General features: G+C 40.0%; 1 long non-coding RNA gene across 1 annotated transcript; it reads left to right on the top strand.

Annotated features, from left to right (window-relative positions):
* Nucleotides 1-4,311: 4,311 nt before the first annotated feature.
* On the top strand, nucleotides 4,312-6,063 carry LOC108296018. Its single transcript, XR_005198357.1, has 3 exons — nucleotides 4,312-4,492; nucleotides 5,135-5,247; nucleotides 5,878-6,063. It is a non-coding gene; the product is annotated as an uncharacterized LOC108296018 (long non-coding RNA).
* The last annotated feature ends 14,373 nt before the right edge of the window (nucleotides 6,064-20,436 follow it).

Genomic DNA, 20,436 nt, shown 5'->3' with positions numbered 1-20,436 from the left:
ACTGAGGAACAAAAAGGAACAAACCACCTATGCCTGTAATCCCAGCACTTTGGGAGGCCGAGGAGGGCAGATCACTTGAGGTCAGAAGTTCGAAACCAGCCTGGCCAAGATGGTGAAGCCTTGCCTCTACTAAAAATAGATACAAAAATTAGCTGGGTGTGGTGGTGTGTGCCTGTAATCCCAGCTACTCAGGACGCTACAACAGAGAATTGCTTGAACCTGGGAGTCAGAGGCTGCAGTGAGCCAAGATGGCACCACTCCTCTTCAGCCTGGGCAACAGAGTGAGACTCTGTCTCAAAACTAAATAAGTAAATAAATAAAACAGGCACTGTAGAGTAAATTCCCTGTGTTTCCATCTGAGATTCCCTGTTTATTTTTCAGATGTTATTGGGCATTTTGGCTAACCTTTCATGGCAGCAAGGTGCTCATCTGGAAAATGGGAATACCCTAGCATTTAACTCAGACTTACTGAATAAATATATGAAGTCACCATAGTGCCTAGCACAGAGTCAGCAATCAATAAATGTTATCTATTAATGTTAATTGTAAGAGAATAGTGAGAGTTTAACACTGACCTGTCTAGCATAAAGTTTTATTATTTAATTCAAAATTAAAATGATGGGCCAGCTGAGTTATTATTTTCTCTAAATTCATTTGGAAGCACTAGAATCACCCAAAGAGCCTTTAAACATTACCAATACTGAGTGCTTATGCCCCTATAGATTCTAATTTAATGGCCTGGGGTGGGGTCCAGCAATTTTTTTTAATGCTTTTCAAGAAATTTTAATGTGCAGCCTTGATTAGGCATCACTACAGTACACATGGTTATTTTCTTATTCTGTCTGTTTAAAAGTATCAAGCTGATTTAGTCCAAAGCTTGTTGACTTCGCCAATTTTGCTCTCCCTTCTCTGGTGAAGGGCATCATTTCTTAGAGGAGAGCTCACCTAAAGGACTACAATTCCCCTGGATGCTTATGGCCTTAATAATGGAGTGATTCCTAATCCATAGATATTCCACAGTCAGATGGAGGCATCATTTTCCAAGGAGAATCTTGGAATGCCTTAAGGAATCAGCAGGCATTGGAGTATCAATACATAAATTCAGCTCAGCTCAGACCCAGCACAGACATAAATAGGAACATTTGGAGGAGAATTTCTTTTTCTAGTCACCTATGAATGATGATTTTCAGCCTCTCTTATACAGCAAATTATGCTTTTCAATTCTTGTTATTCAGTGGCAGATAAAAGACATGGAAATAATCTAATTGATACCACTTTGGCAGTTTTCAGAAGAGAGATTTAAAAAGAAGAAAACTTGTTTGGTTTTTTCAATATTCTATATCTTAATAAAACAGAGGACCACACTATTGAATTAAAAGGTATTTTTGTTTCTCTTTCATATAAAAATTTGTATGAAATTAATATAAAGGCATTCCAACTGATTTACTTATTTCAGATACAGTCTTTTTATTCCATGTCTGCACACCCTCAAACTCACATCATGGGGCCTCAAAACTTTCACCAGGGTCCTCTCCTGGACTTTCTGTGCATGCAGGCCCCCTTCTGGACAGGGCTGGGCTGTCACACCACCATCCTGAGGTTGACCCTCTGAAGCTATGACCGTATGGCCTGTGGCAGCTCCAGGCCTAGATCATGAGTTTGGAAGATTCTGACTTTGCTGTCTTGGAATTCAGTTGCCTACAAGGGTGACTGACCTCCTCTGCTAGAGACAGGCCATGTCCAGAGGCCCTGGAGGAGGACATAACCCCTAGAGGGAGAGGCAAGGGCAGGACAGCCAGCCTCCTACTGACAGTGAGCACCAAGGCCTGGGTGCAGAGGCCTGCCTGGAGAACCTCCAATCCAACCCAGCTCGGCTGCCCAAATGAGGCCTCCTTGTGAATAGTATGTACAGTGGAACCATCCAGGCCAACCACAAAAGCATGAGAAATAGAAAGTCCCTGTGGTTTTATGCCACTTAATTTGGGGGTCATTTGTTATATCTCAATTAATAGGTGAAACTCATGCCAGCTTCCTGATTTTAGGAAGAGCTGATTCAATTGGTCTGGTGCTCAGGATCACAAATATCTCAAATAATGCACATTGGTCCTCAGTCTCTAAAAATTCTATTGATGTTTTTCTTAAGAAACATAGTTCAGATGATAATCTTCTTAAACACACAGAAACACACACCATTACCACATTCACTAATAATAATAATAATTAACAACAACAACAAAACTAGTATATTGTCATTTACTTAGAGTGACCAGCTTCAGAAGGGAAATGAATAACTGTTTAGCCTCCATGCATGGCCTGACTATGAAAGAGGAGTTCCTAAACACAGATTGCACGTCTATTCTCTCAATACAGTTTACAGCTAGGTTGCATTAATACATATTCATCAATAGATCAGTTGAAAAACCCTGAGCTCTGTTCATTATACTGTAGGCCTGTGGTCAAAAGGTGTTTTTTTTGTTTGCTTTTGAGATGGAATCTCACTCTGCCACCCAGGCTGGAGTGCAGTGGCACAATCTCGGCTCACTGCAACCTCTAATTCCCGGGTTCAAGTGATTCTCCTGCCTCAGCCTCCTGAGTAGCTGAGATCACAGGCATGCACCACCACACCCAGCTAATTTTTGTATTTTTAGTAGAGATGGGGTTTCATCATGTTGGACCAGGCTGGTCTCGAACTCTTGGCCTCGGGTGATCCACCCACCTTGGCCTCCCAAAATGCTAGGATTACAGGCATGAGCCACTGCACCTGGCTAATGATTTTTTTTTTAAGGTGTCTTTGAGGAGAAGTAATGTGAAAAATGGAGCATTTCACAACACAGATTAGATGCCACATAAGATACAAAGCTAAGAGAAAGGAAACTTATTCTGGGCTCCAAAAATGTGGGGATGTCAGACTGAAATTAATACTCATGTTTCTGATGAAAGGTCTCAAACTGAGTACTGTGGATTATTCTAGACCATTAATAACCACAAACTGCTTGGAATAACCATGGCAACGACCAGTAGCTATGTACAGTACAATCACCCTGATTACCATAGAATTAGCACAAAACAAATGTTTGTTCTTTTCCTAAATAGATGTATTATGATGATGATAACAGCTTCCTATTTACCCCAGGTTTTCCCATCACCAGTCCTACTCCCAACAATGGAAATATGACATCGTTGCTTGATATTCGTTTCCATTTCTTTCTTTCCTTAAATAAATTTTATTCTCTTTATTTCTGTTTATTTTTTTCCTAAAGGACCCAGAGCAGTGCAAGGGGAATGGGTGGCAGCTGACCTTTCATTCCCTTACCCTCTTGGCTCAGTGATACACAAGAAAACATAACACACACATTCATTCATTGATCACCGTCTGGGCTTGAGTAGGGGGGATGATAACCCTTAAAATAGTGCCTGGAAGCTTCAAATTCAAATGGCCAGCCTGAATTGCATGTTAATTGAAATCATGTAATTTTGGTGTCTTTGGTATCCACAGAGCATGGGCCCCGAATTCCATCTGCTCCCAACACAGAGAGGTAAGCATCCCCCAGCCCAGGGTGTTAAGTTACCTGCCTCTGTGCCGCCATTGTGTGTACCTCACAAAGGCACAGCCAGACCAGGTATCATTGAGCCAGGCCAGCAAGTGAAGACTGAACTCTAGCCTCGGCCTCTCAGCTTGCTGGCATTGTGAGCCATGACGACAGCTGGCACTTGGCTGTCCCCAAAACCCCCTTTCACGGTACCCAGCACCACGCTTCCACACACGATTGTAGCAATTAGCTGCCGTGCGGCTGATGTACCCCGCAGAGGACTGTGGCTCATCTGACACATCTGGGCACAGAAAGTAATTGAAACAGCTGCTTCCGCCCATATGGCAGCAAAAGCTGGTTGTGCAAAGTCTGCTGCCTGGGCTGCACCAACCTCGGGCAAATTAGCCATCATTAATCCCCAGATCTGACCAGCATACGCAGAGCCACTAATCAAGACAGCTGGGGGGTGGGGGGAGGTGGCTGAGAAGGAGAGTCCCTTTAAGATTGCTAAATGGCATCCCAGGTTAAAAAAATAAAACACACACACAAGCACAAATTGCAGTCTTCCTCTTCCTGAACACTTTCCTTCTGCCTGACGAGGACAGGCTGTGTCTGTTGGTGCTCGTCGTTAGGAGATTGCTAAAATAGCAGCGCGACTTTCTGGAAGTGTCATACTGCTCTATGCAAGCCTGGCATCCTGCAGTTATAAATAGCTAGTTGCGTGGAGAGTGAGAACACGGTATTGTGCTGTCATGGTGTGCTGGCTAGCCATGAAGCCCAGAGAACCACAGCAATTGGGGGCCTGTATGAGAAAGGGAAATAGCACCTGACTTGGCTAGGGGAGCACAGGTAGCTATGCCTGTCTTCTGCAAGGTACCATGCTGGCTTTGGGCAGGATTTGCCTTCCATCATTCCACTGACCTCTCAGGGATATGCCTTCTATTATGATATGGAATTTTTAGGTAATGACTAAAAGTTAGTTGTTGCAAATGAGCCTTGTTTATAGGCAAAAGGCCACATGCCATCTGGCAGTAAAGGGTAGCTGTCTCACCTCGGACACAGACATTGATTGAAAGACAGGCTGTAGTTTCAAAGGACTGCACTGACTCAACTTCCACATTGTGGGATGGAATAGGCGGCTGTCTCATTTACATACCAGAACTGATGTCATTATTCCGAGGGCTCATGGTTATGCCTGACAATGCCCAATGTAGATGGTGCGGTGCATCTGGGCAGGGCGTGGCAGGGGTGATGTGTCATCCCAGAGGTGTCAGAAACTCATCCTGAGCAGTAGGGATAGTACAAGCACAGGGTGGATCTGCATGGTCCTGTCACTAATCCCTGAGGCCAGAGAGGCAGTCCAGACTTGGGGATTTCAGTTCTTCGAGAAATGGAAATGTACATAATGAATTAGATTGAACAAAAAAATATATAGCTGCTATTAGAGTCATTGTCCATTACTCTGAGGTAGTTGTTTTCTTCTTTGGTGAGTCTGGACTTCAGGCAGGTAAGAAAACTTCAGAGAACAACTTCATCCTGTGGTTTGGAAGAGACGGATGGGATGGAGAGCTCAGAGATAACTTGATGCTTCTTTTTCAATTCAGCATGTCAAACAAATCCCTAACATCTTCTCGAGATCCATAAGGAGAAGGCTTTCCTGCAACAGAAACTCTTGTCTTCACTACACGGGTCCTGCAGACTTCTTCCTGATGTCCATGTGAGTTGATTCTACTTGCTTCTTTGTAAAATGTTAAAACCAAAGAGAAAGGGGTGATGATGGGGGGCACAGATCTGTAAATCTTCATAGTATTTATGTTTTTTCTAGATGAGATGGTAAACTACTGGAGAATTTCAAGCAGTAGAGTGTTAAATTAAGCTTAACCCAAAGCTGCCTTCTTACACATTTCAAGTTCAGCCTGAAGGTCTCTTCTTAACACAGTGAGTTATAAACTAACTGGATGTGTAAATAGACTATAACCTACTCTCATGTCAATCACTGAGTTTCTGCCAATCACAGGTGGCCAACTGTTCAAATGGGGTTCAAATAAGGCAAACACTGAACTGTAACCAATCCAGCTGTTTCTATATCTCACTTCAGTTTTCGGTATGTCATTCTCCTTTTTCTGTCCATAAATTTTATTTGACTGTGCACAGCTCCAGGCTCTGCCTGAACTTACTCTGGTTTGGGGGCTGTCCAATTTGGGAATTGTCGTTTGTTCAGTTAAACAATTTTAAATTTAATTTGTCTAAGGTTTTCTTTTAACAAGAGCGAGTTTAGTTTAATGAAAATTCAAAAAAGGCTATTTTAGCAGAATATGCTGACTGCTGTGAAAATTGTAAAAAACAGGAGGAAGAAGCAAGACATGTTAGAAGGCTATTGTGATAGCCATGTAAGAGATGCATGTGGCTTGGACCAGTTGGCCATGGATGTGAGTGAGGGTGGAATCTGGTTGCCTGTTGAAGGCAGAGCCCAAGGATTGTCTGAGGAAGCCCATGTAGGGTATGAAAGGCAAGAGTCAAGAACCACCCCAAGGCTTTTGGCTAAGGTTACTGAGTTTCTGCTCTGCACCAGACTCTGTGTTCAGCACTTTTTACTTATCTCACTCATTGAATCATGAAGCGATAGTGGGTTAGGTATAAAGATCTTCACCATGCTACAGAATTGAAGTAACTTGCCAAGGTCATGTCAGAGGAGCAGTGACAGACACAGGTGGAAACCTGAGACTGTGTTAACAGCACTCTAGACGTTCATCTTCGCTCTCCTTCTAGATGCCAAGGGGAGAGTAAAACTGGGAGCTAATTCTCAATGTTGGCTTGATTTTTCAGTCATTACTTGCCGACACCATCCCCTTTTCTGTTTCTGTGTCAGCTTCTTGTGTATGAGAACTGGGATGAGATGATTCTGATGCTATGCTTAGTTCACAGCCTCTAGTTAAGAACAATAAAAAATAACTTTGCCCAGTTGGTTCTGTTTACCTTTATAAAACCGGGGTCCCCACCCCCAGTAAGTTCTTTATTTTTATTTACCACACTGATTATATAATATCCCCTATTTCCTTACGTTTTCTTCCTCATGGGATAAAATTCCTGACCTAATCATGATAGAATGACTTCATCATTAGATAAATGTTTTCAAACATTATCTAGATAGTCACTGCTAGGACTTAGGTTGCTAAAATTTATTTTCTAGTGTGACAATATATCCCCATTGAGCTTAGGGTGATGTAGTCTGGAGTCGCATTTCAGAATTCATCAGATGCTTCTAAATGGACTGTTCCTTGGGGAGTTACTTGACAGCGTAGTAGCTAAGAGTCCATGTTCTGTAGTAAAACTGCCTGCCGTTGAAGGCTTGCCCTGCAATTTCTGTGTGGTTTTGGGTGAGTTACTTTACCTCTCTGTGCTTATGTTTCATCTTTTATAAAATAGAGATAAATAGTATCAATATTCGAGGGTGGTTATAAGAATTGTTACCATGCATAACTTCCTAGTAAATATTAGCAGTTTTAAAATCATCATCATCATCATCATCACAACCATCATCATTAGATAACACAATCCTGGCAAAAATGTATCTTACCAAGTTGAGGTTGAATTGAAAACAGTCAACTGGAGATAAGTAATATTGACATTGCCTGCCTTAACCATTTAGATGTGCTTTCCATCTAAACACTGATATATTATTTGCATATATATCTTAGATAATTGCTAAAAACATATGCTTTTAAAGTATGGATTTACAAGCAATTTGGGGACTATGACTAATTGTGATTCAGAGTTAATTACTGTCAGTCCAACTAAAAATTATGAAGCACTTTCCCAAACCCATCGGTAACATTTAGGAGACCCAGGGAAAGAGCACAGATGGAGGATAACATACCATATATTTAAATATTTAAAAGAGATTGCACCCTGGACTGTGTAGCCCATATCTGAGAATGACTGTTCCCTCCTGGCCTCTGGAATGGATATATGATCATTGGAACTGTACTTCATGCTTCATTCTCACTCCATGTGCTAGCAGTCCATTTGCCTTCTGCCCCTGAAACCAGAATGACCTTGATGACTGGTTCATAGCAATGAGTTATCTCATGGAGGCAAGAAGAGTCTGATGGTTTCAGATAGCTCTGGTGGTAGGAGCCTTTGGAAAAACAGGTCCACACAGCCCAATAACATACTCCAGCACAGATAACAGAAAAGAAATAGTCTTCCTGCAGACCCCAAAGGAATCTTACCTATTTGGCCTTGCTAGAAATTAACTGCAAATGAACTTTGGGAAAAGGAGTATAGGCTCCTTCCAATCTACCAACTAGGCTTTGCTCTTCCTTTTCAACCTAACTTTAGGTTCCTAGAATGGCTGTTTTCAAGAATGAGGCTAGAAAGACATTGAGGGAGAATTAGAATAGCACAGGAGAAAGACAAGAAAATTCCCCTAACCTTTCATAGGTCTAATATTGCTTTGTCCTTCTACCTCTTTTGTTACAGTGGATGACGTTTTCACTAGACAACATGCTTCCCTGTTTCATCTTCAGGACAGACATATATTTTGCTTACTTGGTGTTTGTTGATTCACCAGAGTTTTAATTGAATTATCATCAGTATAGAGGCAGGAACTAACTTCCCCGTCATACATAACACACTCTGTGTATTCCAAGAGTGAAGAAAGACCTAATGCTCTACATGAGAAAGATTGAGTCAGAGCCAATTATCAAACCCCATTCTGTTGGCCAAGAGCATCTTCATTTTAGCTGTTCCTTTAGGGTGTTTGTGGATAAAACTTCTTCGCTGGCCAGGTGTGTCATCCCAGCAATTTGGGAGGCTGAGGTGGGAGGATCTCCTGAGCTCAGGAGTTTTAGAGCAGGCTAGGCAACATAGTGAGACCGTCTCTACAAAAACATTTAAAAATTAGCTGGACATGGTGGTGTGTGCCTGTAGTCCCAGCTACTTGGGAGGCAGAGGTGGGAGGATCGCTTGAGCCCAGGATGTTGAGGCTGCAGTGAGCCACGATTGCACCACGCCACAGCAAGCCTGGGTAACAGAGCAAGACTCTTGTCTCAAAATAAAACAGTAAAATAAAATAAAGTAAAATAAATAAAACTTTATTTATTTTACTGGAGGGCAGGGAATCACCTCCAGTGCAATATAATTTGCCTCTGCTCTGTGTGTGTGGCGGGGGGGGGTGGTATAGGGGTGTGTGTGTATGTGTGTATGAAATGATGGAACCTCCCAAATCAGTTAAGAGTTTTTATGGTGGAGTGGAATCTGAATCTGGGGATGGGGATGGATGGGTTACAAGTAACCATCTTTGCTTCTTCTAGTTTAGTATTTCAGAAAAATGAATGCATGCCTCAACAGTGTTAAAGAGGCTGATAAATTAGTTTTTTTTTCTCTCTCTCTCTTTTTCTGCTAATATTTCGGGTTCCTTTTTTTTCATAGCATTGTGACAAATATGAGTAGGAAATCAATTCGTAGGGTAAAAAGACACAGCCCAGTTATTTCCTCTTTTAGTTATTTGTATCTTGCTTCTATTGTAGGCCCTTTAAAAGGTGATCTTTATAGATACTTAAAAGAGGAGAGTAAGCATCCCAATCACAAAGAACCTGCACATTGCTGATGTGCAGCAATGTATTCAGTATTATTTTGCAAATTTCCTCTGTGAAAGCTGATAAGTAAGCAGTAGAGTTGGAAAATGAAATCCTCTATTGACTTCAGACTCAAATTTTGTCTCAATTGCTGACAAAACATAACCAATCTTTTAGTTACTGCCAATAAAGATTATATGCTTTAGAAACAAATTTCTTATCTTATTTCCAAGTGTGTTTTTAACAGCCTAACAGGACAAGAGCTCTTGTCGATATTTTTACTTATTAGAAAGTACTCACTTTCTCATTGACAAAAAGATTTCAAGCTCTCACAAAGAAACAGTGTTTAAAATTTTTGATAAATATACGTATTACTAGAGTTCTCTGAAATATGCTGTGTCCTTGTTCTATTTTCTTATGTTTCAGGTCAGAATTGTGTAGTTTCTTGTTACAGGCTGGGTGAGACATACAGGGAAAAAGGTAGATGCACTGTTATTTTCCTATGTTTGTTTGATTTTTTCCAGTGATCTATAAACTAATATAAAGACCCTGAATGAGTATACTGTGTTTCTGACTGAATGAAGAGATAATAATTTAGAACTGACTGCGTAAGAATAATCATTAAACCAACATGGTTTTATTTCTTAAAATGGTGTTTGTATTAGCTTTTCCTCTAGTTTTTGAAATAATCAGTACTAAATATGGTCAGAGCAGAGTGATATAAATTACTTATCCCCGATGCTTCTTGAGTAAATGCTAACTAAAATCGTCATTTCCCTAGGCACTTAATTGGAGGGGAAAGAGGCAAATGCAATGCCAGTCTTGTGCATATTGGCTTCCAGCTTCCAAAATGCCTTTTGTGGGGTTGAGAGGGAGACTCTGAAACCGCACTTCTGCTTTGCCAGCTGCCCATGTTAGCCCCATGATAGGCTCTGCAAACAGTGGACAATAGAGAGTGAGGCTAAAGGAGGAAGAAGATGCCACCTACTCTTGCCTGTTTGCCTCCTGTCTCTTTCAGCATCACTCCAACTATGGCAGCTGTTTCCTGCCCGTCATTTCATTCTTGACTCACAGAACAGCCTTATTGTATCCTTTTAGAAGTTTGAGCAGCAGCCTAGAGGTGTGTCTTCATTGGAGGTCTGAGCCCAAGCAGCACAAAGATCCTAACCTTTGCTCCCAAGTTCTGATATCTGCAAGGACTTCCCTTTTATTCCTTCAGATATTATCTTGGGTTGTTTAACTTGGTGCTGTCTTTTTGTTCTTTAAGTAACCCAGCACTCATGCTGTCAATTCCTTATACATTAAATTCTGGACACTGGTATACAACAAGCTGTATATTCCTGATACTGTGGAGGTGCTGAGGGATGTAGGGGAGAAAAAAAACTTCCTGTTGAGGCAGGAGAATAGGTTGTGGATGCAGGGAACCTAAGGCTGATTCACAGGGACTTCCTGGCACTGATCCTAAAGGGGAACCTCAGCTTTTCACCCCTAAGTGACAGGGCAAAGCTACTCCCTTAGCAAGAATGTTCTTCTTTTTCTGGTATAGGGAGGGCACCTTTCTTGTGCGAAAGTGTATGACCTCCTTTTAGGTAGAAAAGGGGAGGTTAGAGAGCCCTTTCTGCATCTGCTATTTCTTATGTGCAGTAAGCTCAAAATAATCAGCATGGCAAAGCAGCATACTTTGGGGTGATCTGTTCTGAACCCCATCAGGGTAAACATAAAAGATAATTATTACACTATCTAAAAAAACTGCTGAAGAGATTTTACACACACACACACACACACACACACACACACACACACTCACACACACACACAATTTCTCATGATTTCTGGTAGTTATGTTCCGTAAGTCACCATGAAATACTGAATTGGTGAGTATAGAACCATTGCTTTTAGGGGAATGTTCCTTCAAGCCTTTAGTCACAATATCTTCATCAACAGATCAATGCATAGATGCACCTGTATATCAGTGCACCATGTTTTATGTATGTTTCTGTTTAAAAACGCCTTGTCTAATATGTATTGTTGATCCATTAACATTGAATTCACAAACATCAGCACTGTATCTCTTAGCTGGATAATTCCTATCTAGTGTACATATTTTCCCCATGCGGTGCTTACGTGGCTGCCTTCCTGTGCTTAGGAACCCTACCCAGCACTTTAACACGGTGCTAGGAGGGGCACTTAAAACAATGAAATAGTCAACAAAAGGCACAAAAATGTGAAAACCACTGAAATACATGATGGAAAGAACTCTCATTTACAGTGTGAGAGCTGAAACAAGAAGATAGAGGATTGCTTTGTTCCAACTTAGTAGGGAACATGTGTGTCAGGTGACTCAAATTTTATTGCCACTCTGATAATATATGCAAAATACTGCAAATGTGCCAAAGTATCAATTCTAGGGTTCCTAACAAATATCATCAAGTAGGAGAGCTGTCAAGTACAGAAACTGTGAATAATGAGGATCTACTATGTATATATATATATATAATCTCCCAAATGACCTCATACCTTTGAAACTGTGTTAGGCCATTCTTGCCTTGTTGTAAAGAAATAGCTGATACTGGGTAATACATAAATAAAAGAGGTTTAACTGGTTCACGGTTCTGCAGGCTGTACAGAAAGTATGGTGCTGGCATCTGCTCAGCTTCTGGAAAGGCCTCAGGAAGTTTTCAATCATGGCAGAAGGAGAAGGGGAAGCAGGCATCTCACATCGCAAAGGCAGGAGCAAGAAGCAGAGAGAGGTAAGATTCACTTGTAAATTATGAGATCTCATAATAGCTCACCCAAGCACCTGCTATCAGACCCTTCCTCCAACACTGGGGGGATGAGATTTCAGCGTGAGATCTGGGCAGGGATAGACTTCCAAGCTATATCAGAATCAGTTGAACTTTTGTTTTCTGCTCATTTCTGCTCCTGACATACCAGTAAGAACTTCCATTGTCTTGCGATGTCATCCTCCAAATCCCAATATTTTAGGGAGTGACAAAAGAGTTTTCTAGGGTAATAATGAAGTCCGTACATCTAACCTACATTTCCTGTTCTCTGCTTGCAGCATTGTTTGATGGGATTCTATTGGTTTTACTGGAGGCATTAGTCACCATGAGCAGGAAAATTACGATTCCCCTGATTCTCTCAAGACGCAATGTGCTAGGGCGCTATGCAGAAGTCAGGTGAAAGACCACACTACAAGTCTGTGCTATTAGATGTTTAGTTGCATGGTGAAATATAAGCTAATGGAATTGAGAAACTTAAGAAACTGCTTTTCTATAGACCTGTGTTAGACTGGCTGCCTAAAATTTACAAGGCTGTCTTTAACAAATGCAGGTTCTGGGGGCATTTTTGATTGCCTGTCTAACTGTTATTTCCCCACATTGCTCCTTGGCAGCAAGGTGGCTCTATGCTTTAGGTGACTAGATTCTCCCCAAATCCAGTGTAGAGAAACTTAATCAGTGACAAATTGTGTTAATTAAATTTCTTTAACCAGGGCTTTTTTTATTTTTTTTGTTTTAAGGAATGGGCTATGATGCAATTCTGGTCAAGGGGAAGTGAAGGTGAATCAAACGGGGAGACTAAGTGCTAGCGAAGGGGCCGTTTCTTTCGTTGTGGGCATGCTGTATAAAGACATGAACCGCAGCAGCCATCCAGCAACCACGAGGGAAAAAGTCTGAGGACAGAAGCCAGCACCATGAAGATAGCGGGGAGGAAAGTACCTGGGTCCTTGGCAGTACTGCTGAGTTGTTTCACTAGCCAGTACCGAAATGCTTTCCTGGATATTTCATGTGCTAGTAAATCACCTTCTTATTTTTATTTTTTTGAGGTGGAGTTTCACTCTTGTTGTCCAGGCTGTAGTACAATGGTGCAGACTTGGTTCACTGCAACCTCCACCTCCCAGGTTCAAGCCATTCTCCTGCCTCAGCCTTCCAATTAGCTGAGATTACAGGCACCCACCACCATGCCCGGGGTTTCACCATGTTAGCCAAGGTGGTCTTGAATGCCAGACCTTAGGTGATCTGCCCATCTAGGCCTCCCAAAGTGCTGGGATTATAGGCTTGAGCCACCAAGCGTGGCCATAAATCCCTTTCTTATATAAACCATTCAATGGATCTTCTTCTACTTTCACTCAGTAGTATCTCAGTTGATTCACAGATTTATCAGTAGAGGTCCAGATTCCGTAAGTGTAGGATAGAGTATTCCCATGAACTTGTGATTTTGAAAAGCTCCTCCTGACTTTCTCATGGGCAGCCTGGAGACTGTTTTTGTAAGATTATTGGCCTGGGTTGAAACCAGAAGTGCGACTTTGTACCCCATAGATTGGCATGATTCCCTCCTTTACCTAAATCTGTCCCTGGCATTATAATTAGATCTTAAGTAGTAAGGGTTGGATGTGGACAGTTTAAAAAGAGCCCCAAATTCAAAGTCTTTAATCCAACCTAGAGCACAGAACTGTTCTTTCATCCACTTTCCTCATCCCACCCTGCTCCTCCTATGCTTCTAACCAGGCCTCTACTCCAGCATCTGGAGGGTCAGACCCCTTGAAGACCATGATTCTTATTCAGAAATGATGCACAACTCCTTTTTTAAAAAATGTGTCTTTTGGTTGTGGTGCTTCATGCCTGTATTCTCAGCACTTTACGAGGCCAAAACAGGAGCATCGCTTAAGGCCAGGAGTTCTAGACCAGCCTGGGCAACATAGTGATACCATATTTCTCCCAGAAAAAAAAGAAAGAAAGAACGAAAAATATGGCTTTATACAGTATGTTTTCCTAACAACCCTTAGATAAATTGTTTTTCTTGAGAACTTAAACACAGTAAAATCCTGATAGAACAGAAATAGTTATAAAATAGGTCTCATATCCTGAGATTCAGCTAAGACAGAATTTGCAAATGCACCTAAGCTGTTTTAAGTCTGTGGTGAAATGAGGTAAAAATTCTGCCATTCTTCATCAAACTCATTTCAGCCTTTACAATCTTCTTCCCTGCCCTTGTGGCTTCCCAATTATCTAACCTCTTTTTGAACCTTCAAGTTTGGACATTGTATTCGAGCTCAACGTGTCATCCCCTTGGACTTAATTCTGCTATTCAGCAATTGGCTTCAGCAGCATGTTTTTCTCTTTTTCTGATCATTGTGAATTTAGGTGATATAGGGTTATTTTTCTTAGAGGGTGTATTTGGATGGCAGACAAATTGCAAGAATGGAGACACCAGAGCTTAGGACAATCTCAAATACATGTGTCTTTTAGAATTGTGCACAAGCCCCAAGACTTCAAGAAAGATGTTTATATCTCCTTGACCACTATTAAGAATATTGGCTATACTTACAAAATTCTTGAGAATTTTCATAGCAGGTTAACATTTATTTTTTGCAGGGAGATGTCAACAGCCATTCCATTTCTCAAATCATAAGTGGAGCCTCAGGAGTGGTCCAAGAGTCAACCAAGGCCACATCGCTTGATAAAGCAGAGTGAGTATGAGAGTCCAAGTCTTCCAATTCTGGAGGCTCCACCAGATCACTCATGTGGAAATGAGACAGCCCAGAGCCAGTCAGGCCATTGTTCTAGTTTCTAAATCTAGTTTCCCCAGCAAATGCAGGCTAGTTCAGGAAGCAATGAGATAGAAATATATTGCCTGTGCATTGTATCTTAATTTATATAAAAAGATATATTGAACGTAAAGAAGTTCCTGTAAGGTGATAAACTAGTAACTTCCTGTAAGGTGATAAACTAATAACTGTCACGTGTCCATCTTTCTACTCTATTACCATGAACTTTGGTAAAAGTTACAAATACGGATGGTATGTCTGCTTCAAATATTCAAATACAATTTAAGAAGTAGTTTGTCAAACCAACACATGCTTGGATTTTCCCAACTCAAATTTACCTTGTAGCTTATTCTCAGTTATCAAATGAAAATTTTATTATAGATGCTTTCTCTTATCACCTGTTGACTTAGGAATTGCCTGCATGTGTAACAGATGGAATGCACACTGCCTCAGCCCCTGTCCTTCAACTAGTAGAGAACCTAGCTGTGCAGGTGGATGATGTCACCTGCTAATCCCACTTACTTCTGTTACTCCTGCGGTAGCCCAGGGCTGTTTCTGGGCTCCGTAGTATCTGTAGCTCCATCACCCACCATCCTCCCTGCCCTTCCCTCCTGTGCTTTCCACACATTCAGCATTCGACTTGCATCTAAGAATGCAGGACCTTGACTCTGACATGCCTCTGGCAGTCGTGTTAGAGGGGAAAGTTCTCTCCTTCTTACCCTCTGCTTCCACTCTACCTCTGTATTTGCATTTGCTGAGTTCCTGTAGTTGCCTCCTGCACCTAAGACTGATTTTGACTTCCTCATTTTGAACCATTATTCCTTAGGCAAGGCTCGAAGTTACCCTCTGGCTCTTCTTGCTGTCCCAGGCCATAGTTATGCTCCATTTGGGTTAAACTCATAGGCTCACGGTTTCTTCTCATAATTAACAATATTTCCTGCTTAGATGATGACATTCTCTGTGGCCATATACACGCTATCTTTCTCTCTTACTCTCTTCCAGCTTGGGAATACCTTTTTCCCTCTCTTTAATGGCACGGATTTTCTTGCTGGTATAACATGTAACAATATTACATATTATATGTATCTGTAAATGTTTACAGATTATTGTGAAGGATAGATACAGATGTGCAAATCAGAAACATAGCTTTTGTCACTTATGTGCCAGATTTTTCTTTTGGCATGTGTCTTCTTACTGCTATGTGCATTGACTCCTCGTTTCTGTATGCTATAGTGACTTGGCCACAGTAGCTACTTAAAAAATGTTTATTGATACTGACTAATAAAGATGAGACATTTAAGTCAGTAAGTTCTGGTAAATTCATTTTTATTGGATTTTCCTCATTTGGAACCAAAATATTCATAATATTAAAATGTTTAGTTCTGGAGATATGAAATTCACTTAGATTTTTAGAAGTCTGTAAGTGAAGGAAAACAGTTATTTTGGGAATAGCTGGTTTAGGTGGGAGGAAATGAGATGCAATTTGGGAGAGAGAAAGGAACATTGCAAACTGGAAGGAACTGTGCTTAAGGTTAAGAGATACTCAACTAATCTGAATACACTTGAGTAGTCTCTTCAGTAAAGTTTCATTTGTAGATTAATTTTGCAGTTTACTAATTTAGAAAAGTGACATAAATTATTCTTTGATACTAATAATATGTTGTTCCTTTTCTAGTCGCTTATGTCTTGTTTGCTAAGACCTCAAATTTTCTCTTCATTGATGAATATTGTTCTATTTTGCTGGCACTATATTTTTGATATGATAGTGGATACACAGTGGCATTTCGGTAGGCCAAATACTGATATAAATACTGTTTTAACATCACTTTTTTTCCAAGCTAATATTTTATTTTTAAAATGTGGGAGACACAACATTCCATATCAAAAGACAAGGGTGTGTTCATTGAAGTAGATTGTAAGAACATTTACCTTGATGCCAATCTCCAATTCAAACAATTGTTTTCCTATCCATTCATTCCTCTTATGTGACTCTTTATAAGTCTGCTTTTATGTCTTTGCTGGGTTATTTTTATATTAGCTTTTATGTCTGTGCTTATTGCCCAGTGGTTTCAGGAAGGCTACTACAACTCCAAATATTATGTCTACATTACAGACAGAACAGAATAAAGGCTTTTCTTTAAGCTCCATTTAGAAGACTTCACTTATCCCTCATCAATCATATCTAGGCCCATGGCTACCACTAGACCTATCACTGGTCAAGGGAAAGGAAAATACCAATGCTTAGTCTAGACACTCTCAGCAGGCATTGAAATAGATACCTGCCTTCTCCAAGATCAAGACATTTCCATAGCTACGTGAACAAAATAGTTTTGTTTTGATTTATTTTAGCTTTTTAATTTGTAAAGAAGTAGAGGGATAAGTATAGGTGGTACAAAGAGTTTAGCCAACTGAAAAGTTAAAGGAAACAGTCCACACAATTTTTCTCTTATTTCTCACACAAATTGCAAGTTTGGGGGTTCCCCATAAAACATGCTCACATTTGATAATAAACTGGAAAACTCACAGAAGTTGCTGAGAACTGTTGTACTTCTTTATTACACAGAAAAACAATACAGATTAAAATGAGACAAAGGAGGAAGCACACAGGGCAAAGTCCAGGGAGACACCAAATGTGAAGTGTCCTCATTGCTCTATCTCTGGGGTGTCAGGACAACATCACTCTCCTGGCATTGATGTGTGATAGTATGCCCAGAGGATTGCCAACCAGAGAAGCTTACCTGAGCCTCAGTGTCCAGAGATTTTATTGGGGCTCCATTATGTACGCATAATTATTTACTCAAATGGCTGCTCTTAGTGTCTAGTTTCCAGCCCCTCTGGGTGGGACCCAAAGTTCCCACCATAAATCTTATTCTTTTAATTTCTCATGTGGCTAGTTCCCATCCTAAGACTATGGGGTATGGCCAGCCTCATCTGAAATCACATTGTTAAACAATCTAGTGTGTCCCAAGAGCCACAAGGAAACAAAGATATTCCCATTAGGTAGGACATTCCAAGGATTTAGAGGTTACTTTCAGGAGCCAAGAATTAAGGTCAGACCTTTATTTGGGCAAGGTTAAATTCTTTACTACATATGCAACAAATNGACAAAAGATAGTATTCAAAGCCAATCTTGTTGAAAACATTCAGGAATACTTGGGGAAATGATAAAACTGAACGAGGTGACTTTTTTTTTTTCAAGATCTCAGGACCTGAAGATTTAGTAATTTAAAAATTACAAGAGGTGAGTCCATTCTCTATGCAAGAATTTCCCCAACTCTTCCTTACCTAATATATATTTCTAGAGATAATGATACTTCATGTGAAAGGGAAAAGTATGGTGAAATACAGTTGAAAAAGACTGGGCTTTACCAAAGTTAAGCAAGTCTCTATACCACCGGATTCTCTTTGGTCTTTAATATGCTGATACAGCAGTTCTCAAATTTTTGGTCTTAGGACACTGTACATTCTTAAGAATTATTGACAACCTTAAAGAACTTTGGTTTAGGTAGGTTTTAACTTATCTGTTGATATTTATTATAATAGAAATTAAAATAAGAATTTGTATGTTTAGTTATTAATTCATCTATGAGTAAAAATAAACACATTAATGCTAACATAAGCAATTTATTCTTATAAAAATAACTGCATTTTCCAAAACAAACAAAAATTAATAAGAATAGTTATATTGCTTTCTATTTTTAAAAATTACATAGCTTGTTTAAACGAGTAGAAATCAGTTCAGGCCAGGTGTGCTGGCTCACATCTATAAACCCAACATTTTGGGTGGCCAAGACTGGTGGATCACTTGAGGCCAGAAGTTTGAGACCAGCTTGGCCAAGATGGAGAAACCCTGTCTCTATAAAAAATACAAAAATTAGCCAGGTGCAGTGGCATGTGCCTATAATCTCAGCTACTCAGGAGGCTGAGGCAGAAGAATTGCTTGAGCCTGGGAGGCAGAGGTTGCAGTGAGCTGAGATGGCATCACTGCACTCCAGTCTGGGTGGCAGATTCTGTCTCAAATAAATAAATAAATAAATAAAATCAGCTATGTTATCATATCTGTTTCTGTATTTGACCTGTTAAAATATATTATTTTAGTTAAAATATGTAAAGAAAGTCTAGCCTCATGCCTAAATGTAGTTGGGACAAGACAAACCATTTTAATAGGTTTGGGATAATTTCAGATATGATTTCTAAATAATATACTAAAACTTTATAAGTCACAGGTTCTTAAAACTTAGTTACAATGTAGAATTTTAAAAATCAATGCAATATTTATATTCTATACTATTAAAATCTATTATTTTATCTTGTACTTTAAATGGTTCTTTTACTCATGCGTGGTTTTGTAACATTATGTGTTGGTTGTTTGAAAAAATATTGTATTACTAAGTTATGTAAATCATCCAAATATTAACACATTTCAGTATACAACATCAAATATTTATATTTCTTAATATCAACATCAGTCTGATCAAAAAGTTTTTAAATATCAAGAAGCTGTCAAGATCAAGAAATAAGATTTGCAAACTTAAACTTACTTTTTCTCAGGAGCAAAACCATTTCACTATTAGTTTTCCTTGAAAACTACAGGCTCACTTAGTTTATCATCAAGAAAATATCTGCCAAATATCCATGTTGAATTACCAACAGTTTTTCTACCTTTTTTTTTTTTATGAAAAACTGATGTTCCATTTAAAAAATGGTTAATTCATCTTGCGATTCAAACAGTTCCACAAGTGATCCTTTTAAAAAACAAACAACAACAACAATAAGAACAAAATGTTAGGGAAGCAGGAATCTAGGAAAGCCAGAGTGACGTTATTTTAAAATCAAGTCCATCTTGAAACCGACAAGGTGTATTCCTGCCAGTCATGACCCATGGACCCAAGATGTTTACAGGTAAAGAATCAGTTTGCTAATGCCTGCAGAAGCTCCTACAACAACAGAAAGTCCAGATGTCCCAATACCCATAACAATATATGTTTTCAAGAAAACTATAATTATGCTTTGATGTACTTACACACTAAAATGTCAAGGATAGTTTTCTTTGAATCAATAGAATAATACATTTTGTCAGGCTGTCAGCCCACCCACATACAGTTTAATCTCACAGCCTAGTTTAGTCTTTAGATAGACCATACCCTTATATAAGAAAAACTTAAAGCAAATATGGTGCATTCCTTCACTTGCTTTCTGAGGACGTTCTACTCCGTAATGAAATAGCTTTCAACAAATGATCTCTCTTTACTGCATTCTGCGACTTTCCTTGAATTCCTTCCTGCATGAGATCCAAGAACCCTCTTTTGGGGTTTGGATTGGAACCCCCATTTCTGGCAAAAAAAAAAAACAACCCAAAACCCAAAAAAACTCAACACATTGTATTTTAATACAGAGAAGTGCTTTGGTATGTGTCCAATTTTGCCACTTTTCAGTATTAAGTATTAAAAAGACACACATTGGCTGGGCATGGTGACTCATGCCTATAATCCGAGCGCTTTGGGAGGCCAAGGATGGTGGATCACTTGAGCTCAGGAGTTCAAGACTAGATTGGGCCACATGATGAAACCCTGTCTTTACTAAACACACACACACACATACACAACACACACGCACGCACACGCGCACACACACACACACACACACACAATTTTCTGAGCATAATGGCACATGCTGGGGTCCCAGCTACTGGGGAGTCTGAAGGTAGGATCCCTTAAGCTCAGGAGGCAGAGGTTGCAGTGAGCCGTGATCGCACCACTGCACTCCAGCCTAGGCAACA

The sequence above is a fragment of the Cebus imitator genome, unplaced genomic scaffold (assembly GCF_001604975.1).
Source record: "Cebus imitator isolate Cc_AM_T3 unplaced genomic scaffold, Cebus_imitator-1.0 Scaffold19, whole genome shotgun sequence".
Lineage (NCBI taxonomy): Eukaryota > Metazoa > Chordata > Mammalia > Primates > Cebidae > Cebus > Cebus imitator.
This window is presented reverse-complemented; position numbering and strand designations above follow the sequence as displayed.